Source organism: Zonotrichia albicollis, chromosome 14 (genome assembly GCF_047830755.1).
Source record: "Zonotrichia albicollis isolate bZonAlb1 chromosome 14, bZonAlb1.hap1, whole genome shotgun sequence".
NCBI lineage: Eukaryota > Metazoa > Chordata > Aves > Passeriformes > Passerellidae > Zonotrichia > Zonotrichia albicollis.
The window spans coordinates 10,279,666-10,301,179 of NC_133832.1; the positions used below are offsets into that span (position 1 = coordinate 10,279,666).

At 38.9% G+C, this 21,514-nt stretch overlaps 1 protein-coding gene across 2 annotated transcripts in view; it reads left to right on the forward strand.

The window, feature by feature from the left end:
- Window positions 1–2,905: 2,905 nt before the first annotated feature.
- Window positions 2,906–21,514, forward strand: part of TENM1 (teneurin transmembrane protein 1) — a 770,124-nt gene continuing 751,515 nt past the window's right edge. For both annotated transcript variants that reach the window (XM_026791932.2, XM_005484457.4), the window contains exon 1: window positions 2,906–3,201. The gene's annotated coding sequence lies outside the window, so the exon portion shown is untranslated. The remainder of the gene's footprint in view (window positions 3,202–21,514) is intronic.

A 21,514-nucleotide genomic window follows, 5' to 3' on the forward strand; every position in this document is an offset into this window, starting at 1 on the left:
CCAGTTGCATTTTCAGGAACAGGAGGACTTTTACTCTACTGTCCATAAAAATATGCCTTTGCTGTTGCCACTAAACTTTATGGAAGCCATAAAATATCTTTTGGCTCCGACTTGAAACACAAGGAGAATGTTTGCACAATGAACATCAGACATTGTCAATGTTAATGTGTAATGTCTGTTGGCAGAGTTGTCTGTAAAGATTTTTTAGCCAGCCAAATGTTACTTCTATTTCACTCAGAACTCGTGTCTGTCATAGGGTGGGAAGAATAACAGGTTGTATTAAAATTGGCTACAGGCAGTTAAATTTTTTCCTGTTGCTAGCCTTTTGAGGAAGCCCTGGTAGAAATTGTGTGTGTCTATATATATATATATATCTATAAAACACCTTCTTTTCCAGTCTTCTTCAGCTGACTGTGGGTAGTGGAGTGGTCTATTGAAAATCTAGGATAATTTACAATCTATACACAGATGTCTGTGCATGTATGTACGTTTGATATAGGTATCTTAATGGATATCTTCAAAGTGATACGCTGGGTCTTAAACAAAAATGCATGAAAAATGGTCAAGGCTTGCAATTAATTCCAGCAGTTCCTGACTTATGTTATTTATGCCCATAGTGACAATATTTGAGTCGATTTAGACTGTACTTGAAAGAGAGATTTCAAGCTTCATAACTAAGAGTGAGCAAAAACCACAATCTTTTAAAAGATATCAAAGCTACACAGAGCAAAAGAGAAGAAACAACCCAAGAGTCTTTTGTCACCTTGCAAGGTTGTGAAGCTTCAGTTCTTGCTGCTGTGAAAAACACAGATGTATTACTGTGTACCTGTGTCTGCACACATCAGCATCACTGCCATTGTTCTGATGAAGACTTGAACTAAATCCCCAGATTTTTAATACAGAACTAAAAACCAAGTCTGTAGTCTGTTAGTCTGTCCTCCAGCAGTGGCACTAATTCAACTGTGCAGCTGTAATTTTTTTTTTTTCTGTAACACAATGTTTCCAGAACTTTACTAAGAACTTTCAGTCAAGACATGGAGATAACAGAGGAGTTCATTATGTGGCTGCCCAGCTATAGATTTATCACACTATATGGCGCTGGGGTATTGAATTGGAGATATTTTGTACAAGGGTTTTTTGCATCCATATCCCAGCACTTTTTGCAGGCTTGAAGCTTTACATATGGAAGTAATAGACTGGAAGTAATTTACTAGTACAATTAATCAAGAATCAGTCTTGGGAACAATAAAACATATTCAAAATCCTTATATAAATGCTGTGTGATAAAGTCTGCTGCATGGAAACATAAGAGGCATTGTCAGTATAAAGGAGTATTAGAATATTATATACAAAATTGATATCCATGAGAACTTTGTGAATAAAAGTAAATATCTAGTATGGAAATCAGATCCATGGATGTGGGAAACCCTAACATTAACTTCTGCAGGGTGAAAACTCACCCAGTGGGAAGGCTTTAGGTGTACAAGCTGATATAAGATGATTATGGTTCCCTGAGTGATGGAGCCATAAAAAGGCAAACACAATCTTTCAAAGCACTGCAATATTTTTCTAATAGAGAGGAAAATATACTTACATTGTAATTACACAAGATGTTTTTCAGCTGTCTGCTGGAACATCAGCACAGTCTTAGTCACTCATGATCACTATAAAAACAAAACAAACCAACCCCCTCACCTGTTACTGCAGCCAGGCAGGTCAGAAGTGTCCACACAAGGAAAGACTGAGGGAGCTCCCTTAAATCACCTATCCAAAGCTCAGATCCTTTGATAAACATGCCAGAGAGATAAACAGCATGGAGGGAGAAAAATTAATTGTAGAACAGTTGAATATAGAGCAAAGAATATATGGCTATAAAATTACTCTGAATACACAGAGAATTCAGGCAAAGTTCCCTACCTCTAGGTTGGTCAGACCTGGTGTAGCCCAAAGGAAGAAACATGACCCTGGTGAATCCTGATGCTCCTAAGGGGATCATCCAGAAAGGATGCCCTTTTAGTTTATAAAGTTGCACAGTACTCCAACTGTATGTGGAGTTTGGAAATATGCTTTGTAACTAAGAACTAAATCCCTGATTTAAAAAAAAAGAAAAATTATAAGCAGCTGACAGAGTAGCCATTACTACTGTACTCATACCTGGGCAAGCAAAGGGATTTTTCATATAATCATGTATAGTCTTATTTATTTTGTGTACTTCTGTAAGTGTGTGCATGAGCAGCTAATATGGACAGAGAGGCTAGAGCCAAATCCCCAGATTGAGGCACTCCTGAGCTGTGGAGTGTTCAAAATCCAAATCAGGGCTTTACAGCTTGAGCCCTTCTCTAATATTTATTCAGATTTATGATAAATGTAGTACTTTAGAGCTAATTCTTGTTCATAATGTATCTGTTGTTCAGTCATGACTAAAGTGTATAAATATCACGCATTTATCTTTGAGCCTGTAGACATTTAAGCCGCTCTGTTCTTCGGGGTGTTATTTATTTATTTACGCCTTTGCTTGTTTGATAGATGGCAGCAGATAAATGTTTCCTAACTGGAGATGTCTCATTAGTTTTTGCTTTTAGTATCATCTGTCATATGACAGCAAACAACAGGGAATTTTTGCACATTTGTATGACTGTATTGCATTTTCACTTATAGCTGCTGCTGTGCTCTCATAGGTGAGGGTATACATAAAATATCACCTTTTCCTTAAAGACTATCTTCAAAGAAAATGCATTTATGCTCTAAGCAGAGCCCTATAGCCCTGTCATTCCAGCCCCACTCTTTCCAGGGCAGCAGGCTGGTTGTGTGCTGTAGAAGGTGGAGACTGGAAGCTGGCTCTGCTAAGCCTTGCCTAATGCAAACTGCTTTAGTATGCACATCACATCATGCCGGCTGTACTGCAGGGAGCAGGCAGTTATCGCACACGCGTGCATCCTCAGAGCCAGGATAAACACTCCGTTACTCTCCCTCCAAACTGCTCTTCTGGGAGGCAGAGAAAATAAATAGGGAGCGAGAGAGGCATTTGAAGTAACCTTTCTAAGAAGGAGGCGGCAGCCAATAGAACCTTTCTTTCTTTTTTCTTTTTTTTTTTTCCTCTCCCCACTTCTTACTAGAGAAATTCGTGTTACCTCAGCAATTAAGGAGAAGAGCCAGCATCTAGGGTTCCAGGCTCTGAGGGGGAGTAGCAACTTGTACCAGGTAGGAAGCCCTTTCAACATCCTTTTAAATCCATGCAGCTCACTTACTACTTGCTATGTTGCTATACAGTGTCTGACTTGTGGAGACCTTGTATCTGCCAGTCACCATTCCCCGAGTGAAAGAGACCTTGGGGAGCTTTAATTGCCAATGACCTTCAGGGTATTTCTTAGAAAGGCACTGGTACTTAGTGCTGTAAAGTAAAGCAATCTATACTTTCATCTGATGGCTTAAAGTGTGCGTTTAGCATCAGGATGCAGCTGGGTGAAACTGCAGCTGTTACCCATCTACAAAACCATGTCACAAATGAGTAAAAATTAGCCATTTTATAATAACTGAAGCAGCTGCTCTGCATTTTTAGCAACACGGCTGTATTACTTTCCAAAACTTATTACCATAAATTCTTTTTGTGTTGGAAAGTCAGCAGATATGCTTTGCTGTATTCAAAGTTATTTTGACAGTTATCTACTATATTTTCATAGTTACTTATGCATATTTTATTAAGACTTTCCTAAACTTTCCCGAGGCAGCTGTCTTGTGGCAGGTTAGCATTGCTGCTAACAAATAATTGATGTGATATTGTAGTGAGTGGTTACGATATTCGCTTTACAGGGCTGCCTGCTGCAAGCCTGTGGGAACACAGGCACCTCCTGAGGTGTCTGAGGGCTGGGGTGGGATGGAGCCCCAGGTCACAAATGCTCATTTCTCCTGCCTTGGTACTACAGCACAGAGGGCAGAGCGAGGAGGAGGTGAAAGCTGGCATTGCCCTTTGTGACCCTGTTGTGCAGTGTTTTCCTCCTTGTGCTTTTATTTGTGTTCGCTCGCAGGAATGAACAGTTAGGTGACATCTCTTCCACCTCTACTGTGTGTATTGTGACAGGGATGGGACTTAATAAATTTATTAAAAACAGGAGCAGCAGTTCCATGAGTTCTGGGGTTAGGAGTCAGTCCTGTGAGGATCACCGTGGTGTCTGTGAGACTCAGACTTTCACACTGTGGTACCAGTGTACGTTGTTTTCTGAGTAGCTAAGGGAGTCTGAGGCAAACTTTTGCAATCTTTGACATTTTCTTCTACACATCAGGCCAGAATTGCCCAGACCAGGAATTCTTAAGGATAAATATCTCTACGTATTTTTCATGTGTAATCAGTGGCATCAGGAAGTATACCATGCCTAAGGATTCTGTTGCTTGCAAAAATACCTGAAAATAATGTTCAAAATAGTCAGAGCTTAGGTACCACTTCTGTAATAAAAATAAATACTGATAATAGCATAGCTTTCTCAATAGCCACACAACCTTTTCTTGTATGTAATTGCTCTATGCAGAAATAGCTCCATATATTTTGTTTAAAGGTATCTTGTGACTCTTATCTGTAGGAAAAACTATTGAGGATGTCTAAATCCGTAGCTTTTTCTTTCTGATGAGCATAATGAAAAAAACAATTCTTAGAAAATGAGAATTGTATCTGATAGCTATAAAAGCTAAGAAGGTACAAAAGAAATAGCTTTGAAAATTACAGCTGTGAAATAGAGGTGAGATGTAGTCAGCGACCAGCACTGGTTAGAGGATCTGGCAGTAGGTGAGAACAGTTTTACCCTCTGTTTTATCTGTTCTGAGAAATTCAATGCTTCAGAAAATTCACACTTGGAAAGTACCAGTTCAATTAGCAACCTAGATGGGAAAGAAAATAGAATGGGAAAGTGATGTCTTGACTCCTTTAATTTCTCTTGATATATGAAATTTGAGATGATGAAAATTATACTCACGCCCTTCAGGTTGTTTTAACAGGTTGATGTAAAACTGAAGTGAATCATTACCTTGAAGAGAAAAAGGAGGTAATAAGTTGAACACATCAATGTATTTCAGTAGAGACTCATAAAATTCAGGTTTTCAGGAACATTTCAGGTGAATTACAGTTGGTGGGTTTGGGATTTATGGTTTTTTCTTTCTTTGTTTGTTTTTATTTGTTTGGGGGTATTTTTTTAAGCTCCAGTTCAAATGCTCACACTAGGGATATGTAGAATTCTCAAAAAATCCAAAAAGTATATTATTAATTGACTCAGGCCTTAAATTTTGGATTGAAATGACTTATTATTTATTAATGCAGTGTCACACCTTGTAGGTTTCTCTGAGAGAAAGGGAATCACAGGAACTGTGCATTGGAATCTAAAGGTTTCTTACCTTGGTATTGCTTGCAGGTCACTTCATTTTTCTGAGTAAACCTCAGTTTACTCATTAATACAGGTGTTGGCAGCTGCCTATTTGGGAACATATTGCAGATAGGAATTTTTCTGGATTATCCTCACTTGCACTAGTAGTGCTTTATGAAGATTTGCTTTTTTGTGACTCCAGTTCTCCTTGTAGCTTATGAACTTGGCTTTAATGATTTCTTATTACCTGTTGTTTACCCTACTAAAAACCTGCTGAACTAATGTTATTTTCTTCATGACTATAAATCATGTTTTAAACTATAAAACAGATAACAGAAATCTTTATGCTTCATCCCTACCCTGGAAGAGATTCTCCTTACTGCAGAGAGCTTAGTGGGAATATGGGATGGGCCTGTCTCTGGGGGAACCTGTTACCTTTGACAAGGCCCTTCAGAAGCTCAGGAGTCACTGATAGCAAATCCATAATGTCTGTGTATCTAAAAGTGGACTGGATTTACTGTCCTAGAAATCTTATGATTTCTCAGCAGAAATGGTGCAATTGGTTCTGTGTAGCTTTTTTAAATATAAAACCAGGCAAATCTGACTTCCAGAGGTATCAAATCTGACTATCCAGAGGTATCACACTTAGCTGACATTGCATTGTCATATTGTAATGTGTGGATACTCCTTTACCTTGGTGGCTTTGACCAAATCTCTCTATCAGTTCCCAGAACTGCTCTTTTAAGATGGAAAGCTTGGACTCCTAGTGCCTGTGGAAATCAGATGACAGAGTTTCAGGTTTGTTGCAAGGGTCTTGTCTCTTGATGTATGAAAGGAAAAGTCCCTCTCTACAGCTAATTGATGTTTCTTGGTGCTTTTTGACATTTTATTGTATCAAATAATTGGCCTGAGCTGAGAGTCTGATGTCAGTAAAGGGACTATCAAATGCAATGTATGACACTCTGTGTGTTGATATAATTCTGTATTACTGTGGGTCCCCAGAGTGGCCATTATCTTTTCATCTAGCTTTAGTTAATTTTAATAACTTCCTGGTATTTTTGGAAGCAAAACACTAAACACACAGTCCCAGTAATGTGTGATGACTACAAATTTATACATGAGGATTTCCAAACAACCTCACAGGTGGCAATTAGGCTGAGCAGACATGTCAGCACTCAGGCTTGTCTTCCTTCTACTGTGAGCATGAACAAGACTACGAGGCTAAATTTTTCTTTTTCCACTGTCAAGATATTGGGTAACATTTTTCCAAATGAATAGTTGAAGACAATCAGGGACTTTTGTACTTTGCTTTCGACGTGTGCAAGGGATTAGAATTAATGGCTGGACTCAGGGGATCAGGATTAATGGCAAGGCTGACTACACTAACTAACCATTGGACTTCACTGCCAACTTTAAGAAAATTGTCAGTTACTTAACAGCACACAACTTTTAAGATTTATTTAAGTAATAATCCCCAAGAAGCCAATCATTACTAGCAATTAACTGTTGGTTTGTGGGTTGTTGGACCATTAATGTTCTGACAAACTGACTGTTAACTACAGTAACAACAAATTCTGATCTATGCATTTGCTCTGACTGTGGGTTTTGTGTTATATAACTTTATCTGCCCTAGACTTTTTTTATCAGCTAAGGAATCATTAAATAATTTATTCTCTGCTAGTGCCTTTTGATGCTATGTGGAAAGGCTGTGATGTTGGAGCTGTATTTATCATATCTATAAAGTTACACTTCTGGCAGAATGTGAAAAATGTGTTATTTTTTGCCTGAGAATTTATTGCTGTTTTTAAAAAAACACTTAATGCAGTACTTATGTTTAAATAATAATTTTAAACAAAATAGGTATCTGATTATGTAAAACGGTTTTTTTTCCTAAATGAAATTATAACAGCCCTGATCTGATTCAATCAGTCCTAGCAGCAGTGTTTAGCACAAGGAAGTTCTGATAAAGGTCATTTGTAGAATAAGCAGAATTGGAAAAAATAGCTTGTCGTGTTTTTGCCTTCTTGATATCCTCAGCCTCATTTAGAGTTTAAAATGGAAAGCAAAACTGAATAGTGAGAGACACAGAAAATAAACTGGAAGCTTAAAAACTGCTATTTTGATGAGTTTGTTTAAAATTCTGGGTTTATTTAATGTTGTATTCTATGTCATTGTTAAACTTTTTGGGGGTCAGAAAAATAAAAGGAAAGAAGCAGGTTAGATATAAAATGATATCTTTTATAAAGTAGGACAGCTGTTTTATCTCTGTGGGCTTTGCTTGCTTGATCTAGGAATCACCACTAGCTTAGGGTGCATGTGTTGACTTTTCCTTAATGGAATTGAGGTGGGCAGCTCTACTAAGCCTGATTAGAACCATCACAAAATCTGCCATGCTACAATGAAATGTAGGGAGATGGATTTAGGTCAGTGTTTAATGAGCCCCACATACAATACTGGCAGGAAAAAACAAAAAGAAACCTCTTAAAAGTTCAAGTTAAATATGTAATCTGAGTAATTTAGAATAAAAAAGACCAACACGGACATTGGCTTACATGATTCTTAGTCTGAATCTTACCTAGAACAGAAAATGATGCTTTTTTTACAATCCAAAAGGAAATATTATGCAAGGATTTGTACAATTCAGCCTCAGCAGGTTTGGCAGTGACACTGAGCAGTGAGGAGTGGTTGGTGCTGGGGAGGGGATGGACCCTGAGAAGGACAGGGACCTGCTGGACTGGGTCCCCAGGGGGCACCAAGATGCTCAGGGGTCTGGAGCAGCTCTCCTCTAACACATGGTGGGAAAGTTGGACTTGTTCAGCCTGAAGAACAGAAGGGTCCAGGGATATCTCATTGCAGCCTTCCCGTGCCTAAAGGGGATACAAGAGAGCTGGAGAGGGACTTCTTTATACAGGAATGGAGTGATAAGGGAAGGGGCAATGGCTTCAAATTGTTAGGGCAGATTTAGATGAGATGTCAGGAAGAATTGCTTCCCTGTGAGTGTGATGAGGCACAGGAACAGGTTGCCCAGAGTAGTTGTGAATGCCCCATCCATGGAAGTTTTAAAGGCCAGTTTGGATGGGGCTCCTGGTCTAGTGGAAGGTGTCCCTGCTCATGGCAAGGGGGATTGGCATCAGATCATCTTCGAAGTCCCTTCTGACCCAAGCCATTCTATGAAAAATTAATCACTCTTTTTACCGTTCAAAAGCTCTTGTTTTTACATTTATTTTAAGCAACCAGGCAGTGCCAGGGTTGACAGCTGGTAAAATTTGTCAGGATTAAGGTTACTTATTGTAGTGCTGCAAGGGAGGCAGAAAGATGGGAGTGCAATTTTTGTTATATTATGGTGCATTAGTTTGGTACAATAAATGCATCTCTGAAGTACCTCTTTGGATAAAGCAACTTATTGTGGAAATTATGGGAGGTGGAGAGAAGGAGGATCTCTATGTTCAGCACCCTACCCAGCACAATGTGCAGCAATTTGAAGGTACCTGTAAGGAAGCAGAAGAAAGCAACACAAATTCTGAGAAAGAAATTACTTTTGTGAAGTGGCCATGCTGTTGGGTGTAGTTTCCTTCTGTGCTTTTTTCTTTTCACTTCAGTGTCAATCAGACTGGTACAAATCTCTTGGAGAAGACAGACATCATTCAAGAGAAGGAGTAAAGGTAAAACAGTTGTTCTTAGAGACAACTTGTTTGTTTTGTGATGTCCTTTCTTAAAATGACAGATATTTAATTGAAAAAGGTTTTCCTGGTATAAAATATATCCATCAAGCTTCTGACATGAGTGCTTTGTTGAATGTGAGGCATACCCCAGTGTTCCAGACTGGCTGTACCTTTATTTACATTTCCCAAAAAAACACCTGCCAGATTTAACAGCAAATCACCACACAATAAAATGGATCAGCAGAAATGAATGACAGGATTCTGTGTTCTATTGCCAGGATGAAAGAATACTTGTGTAGGGCACTAAAACAGAAAAATGGTTTGCATAGAATAAAACTAATTTTGCCTTATTAATACTTTATCTGTAGACCTAAAAATCAGAGAGAATAGACATTATACAGCATATAGAGGTAAGGAAATAAGAACCCTGTTTCAAATGAATTGTGGCCTTTAAATACTCAAATACTTGAAATTAATTGTTCTTTGGTATATTAATATCAATTTATCATCTAAGTTCAACATTTTTTGTAAGGGAGCATAATTCAGGCAGAATGACAGATGAATTACATGTTGCACTGACATTGCACCCAAACAGTTCACTGTGATTTTACAGCAACAGAAACCAAAGGTCAGCTGCTCAAAGCTGAATTACCAGCTGTGTTGGGGCTCCAGCCTGGCATTCACCACTGGGAGCCTCTGCAGCCAGACAGAACAGCTGCACTTGAGTCTTTCTCTGTTAACAGCAAAATTGTCCCCATTCTCAGGTGGGTTTCCTAAGAAGCTCCTTACAAGGTAACCTAAAAGTGAGAGATCCCCAACTCTGAGGTCCATGTCCATATCCTGTCCCCAGACAGAGCATTCCAGAGCTGCATTCCCTTCCCGGTGTGGGCTGCAGTGCAAACAGCCAGGGCTTCCTGGCAGCTGAGCATTTGTCTTCATTCATAAGAAGACACTGAGCTTTTAGGGTGTTATTTAAAAAGTAATTATTTGTACTTTTCCCTTCAAATGGCACTTCAATGGCCCCGATACACTTCACGTTTTGAATTTGTAGATTTAAAGAAGGCTCTGCCATTTTTAAAAGAAAATTTGAAGACTTAAAGAAGGGTCTGCAGTCTGCCACTGGTCTCTGTACAGGTACTGTACAGAGACCAATGTTAGGTGGGAGGTGAAGAATAAATCACAGAAATGGAAGAATGTCTTCTTTACATGCTGTGTCCTTGCATAACATGGTCTTTCTTAATATCCATTTGGTATGATGCTGAAATTTCCTGATTCATGCAAAAGGGATTTGGATCTCTGAACCAAGGATGACACCACAGGAGACCTTCCCATGTTGTTTTGCAAATAAACATGTATTCTTTTCTGTCTTTAGATGCTTATCCACAGTTCTGCTCCACATGCAATTTGCTTCCATAGAATTCTGGAACTTGGCTACTCACGGGGCTAGTGACAAAACCCGTCTTGCTCAGGACACTTGTTTATATCTGAGGAGATAAAGAACAGTCCCTGTCACTTAAGCCTGTGTTTGATTCTTTTTCCTCTTCCATTTTTTTCTTCATTTGCTCATGTTTAAAACCAAGGGAATGAGTTGACAGGAATTAGCTTGAGTAGCCCAAGACACTCAAAATTTTTTACTGCCATAACTGTTGGCAATTTTGAAGAGAATTACAATAGGATATGCACTCTGAGAGTTTGTTTCTTTTTCTGTAGTAAATTTGAATAATCTTTTTCTCTGTGTGACTTTCCTCTCTGAAATTCTATGAGACAATATGTCAGGGAGCTGTAAGGCTTAATTATTAAAAATCTAAATATATGGTATTCTGCAGAGAGGTAAAAATGAGCTTTTGTAGGTCTCATAAAATTGCTTCGAGGCAATTCTTCCAATTATGTAATGAAAAATGTAACAAAGCCAGAGGAAGAAATTAAAAATTATAAAAAACTCTGTCCTTAATTTTAAGACTATTTTGATTTTTAGAAACTGTGTTCTCATTACAGTCTTTGGAATGGATGTGTTTAGAGTTTGATGTGACACTGGAAGGGTTTTGCTTATTAGACTCAGGTGAGTGCTCCAGGAGGCTCTTGGAAAACCTCCAATTTTCCCACTTCACTATCAATTAATTACACTCTTGAAGTTCATGAAGTTTGCCTAATTATTTTGGAATGTTTTGGAGCTGCATTTCCATTTTGAGCAGTGGCACAGTATATGAGGATAGAGACCAGTGAATGCCATGTGCTGAGAAACTGACATTGTTAAAAGTTCTGTAACATTTAAGAAAAGAGGTGTTAGGAATTGGAGCAAAGGTCTGCATGGGTTATCTCCTGTACCTTGGCAAGGTGATCTCTGCAGGTTACAGGGGAAGAACGGTGCAGATGTGTCCTCTGGCCTCACATAATTACACATGGTCAGAAGGCAGACTGAAGTGGCACCCAAGTAAAATGTTGTGTGTTTCTAGAAGAAGAAGGATGCTGAGAGGCAGAAGGGACAGGATGAAAGAATTCTCAAAAGGTGCTGGATTTTTGCTATGCAGCACATTAGAATACCTGTTCCCAAATGCAGTATTTAGTGTAACAGCAGAAAGTTTCACTAATATTTTCCTGCAGGATAGAAATGGACTTCTGAAATTCAAGAATTGTTTTGCTGCCTAAGTAAACCCAAGGACAAAACTGACATGCAGTTTCTGTGCTTCAGTTTAGGAGTAAAAGGATCCTTCCCCACTCTTCATTCTTTCTTTGACTATTGCTGGGGGTGTGGCCAATGTTTCTGAGGTCCTGATGTGCAGCAACTGCATTGTTTAAGTATTTCTAAACTGTCTGGTAAAATACTATGAAAGCAGTTATTTTCAAGAGAGGTCATCATTCAAACCTTTGAGATGGAAAACCCAAAAGCAGGAGGAAAAAACACTAAAAAATAGATTTCTTTGTAGCACAAGCAGATTGATCATCATAGATAGGCCAAGAATTTCATTTTCTTGGGGCTAGCATTGGTTTGTTCATCACTCAAGTTTATATTTCAATTTTCCAGTGTCCTGGACCTAGCACACACATATGTTTTTCTCTGAACTTGAGGAAATTTCCAGTGCCACAAATTGATAATGGTTAGACATGCCTTTAGAGAGAGATGGTTTTCTTTGTGGTAACTTTTTCATGATAAATGAAGTAGTTGCTCTATATCCAGTAAATATGTTCAGTCATCTGGGACATCTCCAGGTATAGGTACTGTTTAGTGTAGTGATGTCACAACTGCAGTGCTGAGTTTTAAATACAATGAATTTTGTTTAGGCCATGTGCTGTATGGGGATAGTCAGGAATGTGAAAGATGCCCAAAAAACCTGATACCATAGATAACTAGAGTGCCTGGATGTCTCCGAATACTCTGGCTGTATTTCAGAGAAAAAGACAAAAATATTCTGGACTTTTGCTTCAAGTACTTCAAAGTCATTGCAGTGACAATATCCATTATTGTAATCTGCCAGGGACACACGGAGGTTATGTCAGGTAGTGGGGCTACAAGTCAATCCCTCAATAAATGCTCCCAGTATACCTTGTTTTAAAAATTTAGTGATTTCCTTGAAAATATAAATTAGCAAAAACATTTTTTCTGAAGCCCAAAATGTTTGTGGGCCTTCTCACAGGGGGAGTTCAGAATTCCATACTGGAAGAGTAAAATGACCTTGAGGACTACAGTAATACTATCTGAATGAAATTCAATAGGACAAAGTGCAAGATCATGCACAAAAACAATACAATTCTGTTATAAGCTAGGAGCTTGTTAATTGGAAATGACAGAAGAGGAGAAAGTCATAGAATGACTGCAAGTCATCAGTGCAAAACATCAATGAATAGGGCAAATACAATCTTACACTGTGCTGGGGGAGATATTTGTGTTAGCAAAGGAAATAACAAACACCTGAACTAGGTCCTGCAGAAACAATATTGTGGGATATTTGTAATCATTTTCTTTTCCTGATTTTAATGAAGGTGAATTCAAGCTGGAACTGATGCAAAGAAATGCACCAGCTGAAATGCAACTTGGATGTTCAGGAGAATGGGAAGTCTTACAAAAAGAGTCTGAGAGACTTTGTTGTGCTTAGTCCAACCAGACAAATTTATCAGAAGTTGAGCAATAAATTAGGAAAAATTATATAACTATATTTAAGTTGGAAATAAGTGTGTCCAGCTCTCAGAGGTGTGATATTTTGGACCCAATTTTAATGGTGATCAAGTCCCCCCACAAACTACCAGCCTTTGAACTAAGATCCTTTTGTCTTAAAGGAGAAAATCGAGCCTGCCTGCTAGTGACTGAAGGGAGCAAGGGAACAATAATTTCCAGTGCTTCCAAGCATTTATAAGGAAAAGCCAATATTGAAATCAGTTCTATAATTCAGATACTGCTGGGTTCATGTGTGGTTCAACCTCTGTTTATTTGGATCATATTGGAAATGGAAGAAATCAGCCTATGTCATAAACTGCCAGAATGGTGTTGTCAGACTGGGAAGAGCCACAGTGCTATAATGGCATTGATAATGCAGCTTATCCTCACTGACATATTCTCTTTCTTTTCTCTCTGTAAGGACACATCCTGCAAATACCTACCTGGATATTTCCTCCACTGAAATATTGCATTCCAATCTACTTTTAATCTCATTTTTCTAAATCCCAGTGGCTTAGATCTGACTGGACCCCATGCTGATCACAAATAGAGAAAAGAAAGGCTTGAACTCCTGTCATGCAAACAGTTTTTCCTTGAGAATTTGCCTTAATAGTATTAATGAACTCCCATAAAATTACCATCTCTGCCATCCTGCTGATCAGAAATTCTAGCTTTGCAGGTGTTGGGTGTTTTGCTTTTATTTTGCTTTTTTTTTCCCCTCATAATGAGCTGACAATAATTTTTTGCTGTTCTTGGCATTAGCCACTTCTTCCTTGCTGAGCTGAACTGGGACTTTGAAAAACAACATCTCCTCTCTGGTGTGGGAAATCAGTGTGCATCAATCAGGAGGAACTGCTTCCTTTGCAGTCCATTCAGTAAGGCCATAGAGAGCTATTTTGGTGAAAAGGGAAAGAGTGAAAAATGTGTGACAAACACAACAGAGACTAGGATGAAGAGAAAAACCATGAAGACAGAAAGGTCGGCAATGAAAAACAGGGAAGAGGAGCAGAAATATTAATAAAAGGAAGACCAACATATGCATGGCAAATTATCCCTTTTAACTATTTATTTAGGCTGAAAAGAATTGCCACAAGTCAAGTCACATAAATTTTAATTTTTTACTGCAAAGTTTGTAGTAGAGCTAAATGTTGTATAGTTGAAAGTGTCTGTCAGTCTCCTCCTGAGAGGCGTCCAGTGCTATTGCTGCATTGAAGGAGGCTCAAATCATCCACTCATGTTTCAGGCTGTCTTTAAACCCAGCCTGAAGGTCCTGCAGCCCAAAGCCTGGTCTGCACTGGCTGTTTTGCCACCCCAGAGGTATGATCCTTTTGTAGCCATTTCCAGTTTTTCCATGATGGCTTCACATCCAAGGGTAATCTGGGTTGGGAGCAGCCATCTCTCCAGGATAGTCTCGCAGGATAGATGAACCTTTCCACAGCTGATAGACCTTCTTACAGGAGTGTTGTGCCACTGGAGTGAGCAAAGGTGCCCAGGAGTGCAGCCAGGACAGGAGCCCTGAAGGACAAACTCCTGACTCCACTGAGCTCTTGTGTCATTGTGTCATGCTGTAAAATTATCCTATTCCTTCCCAAGTTTTCATATTGGGACCAACATCCCTGCAAGCTCAGTCACCTTGGGAGAACCCAATTCTTTTTCTTGTAGAATTCTCCATGTATCTGATCCCCCTGTGTGCACACTTACAGGCTATAGCAGTAGAAATTCTACAGTGAAATCAGTTGAGAAATTCTACAGTGCCTGAGGGTACTGGAGCAGCTCTGAGAGGAGATAATAACTGAAGTTCCTCAAATGCTGTCAAATGGTAATTGTGGGCTCAAATTGCGGCTTTATTGGCACAAAGTAGAATTGCTGGGAGGGAATTCCTAGAACCACCATGTCATGTACAGAATCTTTTTTTTTCTTCCCTCTAACTTGAGTTTTTGTTGGATTATATCTTCTTTACCTTCAATATCAACACCTGTTTATCTTTTGATTTTTTTTGCTGAACTACTGGTTGTACCTAGTTAATGGGGAGCACTTAGGCAGTGATGAGAAGCTGAGATCTTTTCTTTTAGACTGTGTTTGAAGGTGATCATGAAGTAGCTTTTAACAAGAAATAGTCCTGTTCCAAATAATGTTCCATTTTGCTCCTTTAAAATTTGTTCTTATGTTGACTGTATATATCCTTTTCAAAATGGAAGTCAGAGAAATACTCTGCATAATTTATAAGCTAGTCAGCTCTTGTGATGATTAGACAATTCCTGCTTCAGTGAAAAGTAACTAATACATCGTCCTCAGAAGGTGAAATAATATATCTCTGCCACAGAATCAAAGGCTGATGCAGAACCAACCCCTACACCCCTAAGTGTGCTCTCAGAACACAGGTATTGCCAGGATAGACTTGATTTTGTTGGCAGTTTTAATACCTTAAAAGACGTAGCAAGTAAGAGATATTGTGAGTTTTCGGAGAAATATTAGAGTAAGATACCCATTTTAAACTGCAAATTCAGATATTCCTTGAAGCTTGAAAACTCAACTTTTTATAGCATAATGTGGAGAATGACTGCATGATGTAGAAAAATGAAGCACTGCGATGGATTGATTAGGAGATATGTACTTCTAGCACATTTGCTATCAGAAAAATGCATGATTACATGAAGACTGAAGTAATAGAAATGACTCTTCATATCCGTCACCTCTTCTCAGAGCATTCAAAAATCTCTGCCTATACTTCATAAAGAATTTCACTTCTTGAATCACACAGCTGACAAACTTTCACATAAATTTATCTCAAGGAGTATTGCTTGAATTGATTTAGGATAAGCTGTCTTACTTCAGAGAGACACGGGTCTTAACCTGTGCTTTTTGAAGTAATTACTTTAGCTGCAGGTGTGAAGAATACAATAGTTGTGTTAAAATGTGACAGTTTTATAAACCACAGTTATTGTGAACATGGAAAAAAATTAAGTTCAAAGACATGGTTTGGAAGTTTTGTTGAGAGCACTGCATAATATAAAGCTGTGCCAGTCTCACTTTGCATTGCCTTCAGTCTTTCTGGAGCTAGAACAGGCTCCTGTTGGGAGACATTGGTCACAGTCACAGATTAAGTAGTGGAAAACATCTGTGTTGGGTTCACACCAGACTCCAGGAGCTGCTGGTGCTGAACACTCACGCTACAGAACTGCAGGCAAAGAGATAAAGCCAGTGATTACTCCAACTGCAGCTAAGTGCCAATATACCTTATAGTTACTTTGAATCTTTTCAGACGCATTAAAAATACATTCAGTAGAGTGAACTTCTTGCATTTTTTGTTAAGGTACGTGAACTTGCTGATGAGAACACAATGCAGAATGGAGATGAATGCAGAAAAGGTGAGAACAAACATCCTGACAGCAGCCAGGTGTTCTTGGGCTTTTCAAAGAGAACTTTCCTTGACCCTCTTAGAGCACATGGCTTATTACTGAAAGTGTCAAACACTTTGTTATCTCTGTTCAGCAGCACTGTGCATCAGGCCATTTATTCATAACTTGGAGTGCTGCTCTTATTATAGAATCATAAAACATTCTGAGTTGGAAGGAATCCACAAGGACCATTGAGTCCAACTCCTGGCCCTGCACCAGACAAAGCCAAAACTCCCATCATGTGATTCTTACTGCTGTACTGCAGTTGAGTGCTTGCAGGGTTGTAACAACAGTGAGCTGTAGCACCCAAGTTTAATGTAATCTCTGGCAGTTTCTTTCATGCTCTCATGCAAACCAAGGTCTGGGGCTGCCCTGAAGAGGGAAAGAGGGCAATTCTTGCTGCAGAAACTGCTATTGCACCCTGAACCCCACTGTTTGCTCCTTTCCTCTGTCACAGTTAGTGCTCTTACTACAGCAGCATTTGTGGCATCTGCTCCTGCCATACTGACTCACCTTGGAGAGAAAATGAATCAGAATAGCACGTTGGTGGTGGCAGGGAGGAGAGCAGCAATTCTCAGCTTTATTTCTCTTTGTTTCTCATTGAGCCCTTTTTTTTCATTTCTTAACTCTAGTAAGCATTCTCCATATGTGTTTAGTATTTTCACATATGTTTCTGTGTATATTTAATTGTCTACAGTAGACTCTTCCCATCTTGTCTTCCGGCTTCTTGTGTCAACTGTCTGTTTAGATTTTAAGCTATTTGAAAAGAACCACTTCTTTATGTATTTCTATGCAGTAAGATACCACCCTGCAGTTAATTGGAGGCTCTGAGTAATCTTGCCATATAAAAAGTATATCTACTGATAGTACTCAGATTTTGGTAGTTTTTTAAATGTCAAAGTCTATGCAGGAAAAAATGACAGGCTCTTATCAATAACCACTTTTCTTAATGTGCCTGTGTAGATTCCTACAACTCAGAGAAGAAATCTACCAGTAGATAGCAGTGTAACTGTAGTATCTCTGTTGGCGTTTTAACGAGCCTATTTTTGTGCTAGCTGTAAAATCTCATGCTTTGTGCTATTGGAAAGATTTTAAGGCTGTTCTGTATAGAGAACTCAAACTTTATGAAGGTAAAAAGATAGAAAATACAAATACTTCCTTTCTGAAGCATACTCTGCAAAGGCTTGTGATATACGAAGGCTTGTCCAGAACACTGTGTAAATGATTCACTGGTAAAGGCTGGGTCTTTGTACCAATGTTCTATTCTTTTAGAATACTCAGTTTAGCTTCAGGAATTCTTCAGTACTCTTTGATGTTTATCTTAGTGATTTGCAGTCATTTCCGGTGTAAAATGTTGGTAGTTTTTGGTTAATGGTGATGATTTTGTCAGTAAGTAAATGATATAAAGTATGCCTTAATCTTCTAGGCTTGTATTACTTTGCCACCATTTACTGTTTGGTTGGGTTTTTTAAATTGAAAACCAAAGGGCACTTTTTTTTGTTTAATCTTTGCTGTGGTTTTAGGTCCTGTTGTTAATATCTATGTCTTTAGTGGTTGGACTTCTAGCATTTGTAATTATGGTCAGAATGGCAATAACACATACACCATTGGAAATGCAAAGTTTTCTTAGTAAGTTTGTATTTGATAAAAGTTGCTCTTTCTACAGCTAGCATGTGCTATATTGAAAATACGTTAGTGTTAGAGACCTTTCAGAGAGAAGATTATGTACTTTGCCTGAGAACTGCTGCTATGAGGTGTTCAAGATAAATGTGAATCTGTCTTCCTGTCCTCTTTCATGACAGCAGCAACAGGAAAGCACCAATCAGTTGGTTAATGAATCCGTGTGATAACTTCATGACTCTTCATTTTCTCCCACTCTGCTTTTGGCAGTTCTAAAGATGTTAATCTCTCCACATTTGCACGGCAGAGGTCTGCATTTCAGAGAGGCCTTCACATGCTCTACCTACAAAAGACCAGTGTGTCAAAAGGCACCACTGTTGATCTCATCTGCGTTTCATTAATTCTAGCCCCCCTGTCTTTCCCAGGCAGCTGTCACCCCTGCCTTTCAGAACCTAGCGCTAAATGACATTTTGAGTGTGATAACATCTCCATCATCCCTGTCTCTGCTGAACTCTTTGTACATCCTCTGTGCTGGTCACACTTCAAAGCCACATTCTCTATTTGTTCTCCTGCACAGTTTTCACTGTTTGTGTGAGGTGTTGGAAGATGAGTCCCTGATGATAAACCCCTGAGCTTGGGCAACATAAATACCCTAGCTTCCAATTCTCTAGTTTTGACTATATTTTATTTCCACTTCTGCCTTTATTTTGTATCCAGTTTCAGTTTTGTTTTCGTTGACTTGAAGGTTGCAATGATATGACATAAAACACTCTTCAGCTGTACTTCAGGATTAAAATATAGCTTAATTTGGTGAAAAAGCTTTTGTCTTGTCCGTTTGTGCACCAGGTTTTCTTCATGTTTTGGCAAGACTTCATGTGGGCAGAAATATTGCATTGCTTAGGAAATGCAGTTAATGGTTTGGTTTAAATAAGGACAATTTCACTATCTTGAAATTAAGTACATGAAAATAATCCTTATTTTTTGCCTTCCTAAAAATAAATAGTTTGGGATATTTCTATATATAAACTGAGTAGTGTTTAATGGTATTAGGGAGGACATGAGTACTGAAATTGGCAAACCACCCTTTCATAGTCGATTTTGTTTGAGATTTTAAAAATATTTTTATTGCATTTGTGATTGTTATGCTCCTTCATTTTCATAATTGGTCTATTATTGCAATGAGTCACACCCACCCATAGTGCATAGATGTGATGCATGTTTGCTCTATAGAGAAAATAAAGTAGAAATTAAAACTTCTAAGGATCTTGCTGATATTTTCTTTTTTTTTTGCATATGTAAATTATCATACTTTTTAATTTTTGAACTCATTCGAACAAAAAAACATGGGTAATATTTTAAGCCTATTATGCTTTTTACATAAAACCAGAGCAAAACTAATTATTCTTTTCCTGTGTGATATTTCCATCAATCTTATGAGGAGAAACAGTTTCTGCACTATCAGGATTTTTTTTTTTTTTTTTTTGCTAGGCCATTGCTTAAATGCAAAGTGTGTCACTTTATTATATCACAGTACATATTTCAATGATCCGGGTGGCACGGTTATAGCTCTGTTGATCTTACTGTAGTGCTGTGAAATGAATAAGTAAGGGCTGACAACTGGCAGGGAAATCGATCCCGGCTCTGTTAAGGTGGAGCTCATTATTGTGGGATACAACAGGCCAGCACTGGCTGTCAGGAGCAGGAGCCTCCCAAATGCTGCCAAGGTCAAACCCAGCACAGCAGCAAGGGTTTGAGTGGGAAACCCTGCACGGTGCAGCCACACTGCTGTGGGGCAGATCATTTGCAATTCTCTGGGGAGCCAAAGCTTGCAGGGTGTAGCTGTGGGGTGCAGCTGCAGATTCAGTCTGCTCTCAGTGCCCAGTGGATCCAGAGGGTGGCTGGGGAGAGACGCTGTGCTCAGCAGGGCCGACAGCTTTCCCTCTCCTCCCCTCTTTGGGAGGCTGGGCACCTTGAGCTTCTCCCACTTCAGCTCCCTGCTCTAAGTGCTCGATCTCAAATCTGTGTGAGTGGAGGGCCCTTTGGCTGCCCCTCTGCTCAGGAGGAGGCCAGAGAGGCTGGACATGTCCTGATTCCTGTGGCACTGTGAGGCTGGACATGTCCTGACTCCTGTGGCACTGTGAGGCTGGACATGTCCTGATTCCTGTGGCACTGTGAGGCTGGACATGTCCTGACTCCCATGGCTATAGAGGCGGAACATGTCCTGACTCCTGTGGCACTGTGGTCTGTGCACAACAAATAGTGAGAAAGTTGTGTGCAATGTTGGAGTGTTAAATAAATGCAGCAACCCATTTTGGCTGGGCCTTGGTATGAGGTTCTCACAGCACCGTCACTGTCCTGTTTACTGTGGTCAAGCACAGGAGGTCTTGTTTGAAATGTGTAAAAATATACCAAATAGCTTGATGAAATGTTAAATGATTCACTAATGGTTTAAAAGGACTTTGGAAGCACCCTACAGAGGCACTACATTTAAAATAAGGTAATTTTAGAGTAACATTTAATGGACTTGGAGAAATAAAGAGTAATTTTAGTTGAAGATGTACTGTAATTTTCATAGTTTGGACAATAAACAGAGCACTGACTACAACAGCAGTAAAAGCCTAGTTAAAATTATGTCAGGGTTCATCTTCTGCCAGCAAATGCTGTAGCCCAATCTACAAAACCAAAGTACTATGTCAAATAATAAATAAAATAGAACAAAACAGCTTACAATCACAAGGCGATTATGTTCTTAATGCCTTAAGAATGGATAAATGTACTATTTTCTGCACTTGTACTCTTTGATATGTGAATGAAAATACATATAAAGCAGTCCATGCATTAAAATTTCATGTTAATTCATAATATAAATACTAAATTCAAATGCAGTATCACCTAAATTTAATCCATTCTTTGTAAACACTGTAATACACACACAGAACACAGATACAGCAATCCAGCTTCTGACAGCTGCCTTTACTACCTTCTATTATCTATGAATTATTTGCAAGATGGTTGAAGCATGATTGAATTGGGAAGCTATTTCTATTTTGTATAGGTCAGTGTTTCTGAAATACTTATCTTGGAGCAAAATGTTAAGAATACCACAAAACATATCGTGTTGCTTACACTTAAATGCTCGAGATACATGGATCACCTAATTGTTTTTGCTTTACAGTAACGCTCAGCTCTGTAGTCAAGGGATTACTTTCTTTAGGCACTAGGGAGCAACAGTTCTTCACTTTTCTGTTATCCATATTATCTGCTCTTTCTGACTTCTCTAAGCAGCAGTTATCAACTCATGGAACCAATCCTGGGGTTTTCCACATCTGTTGCTTA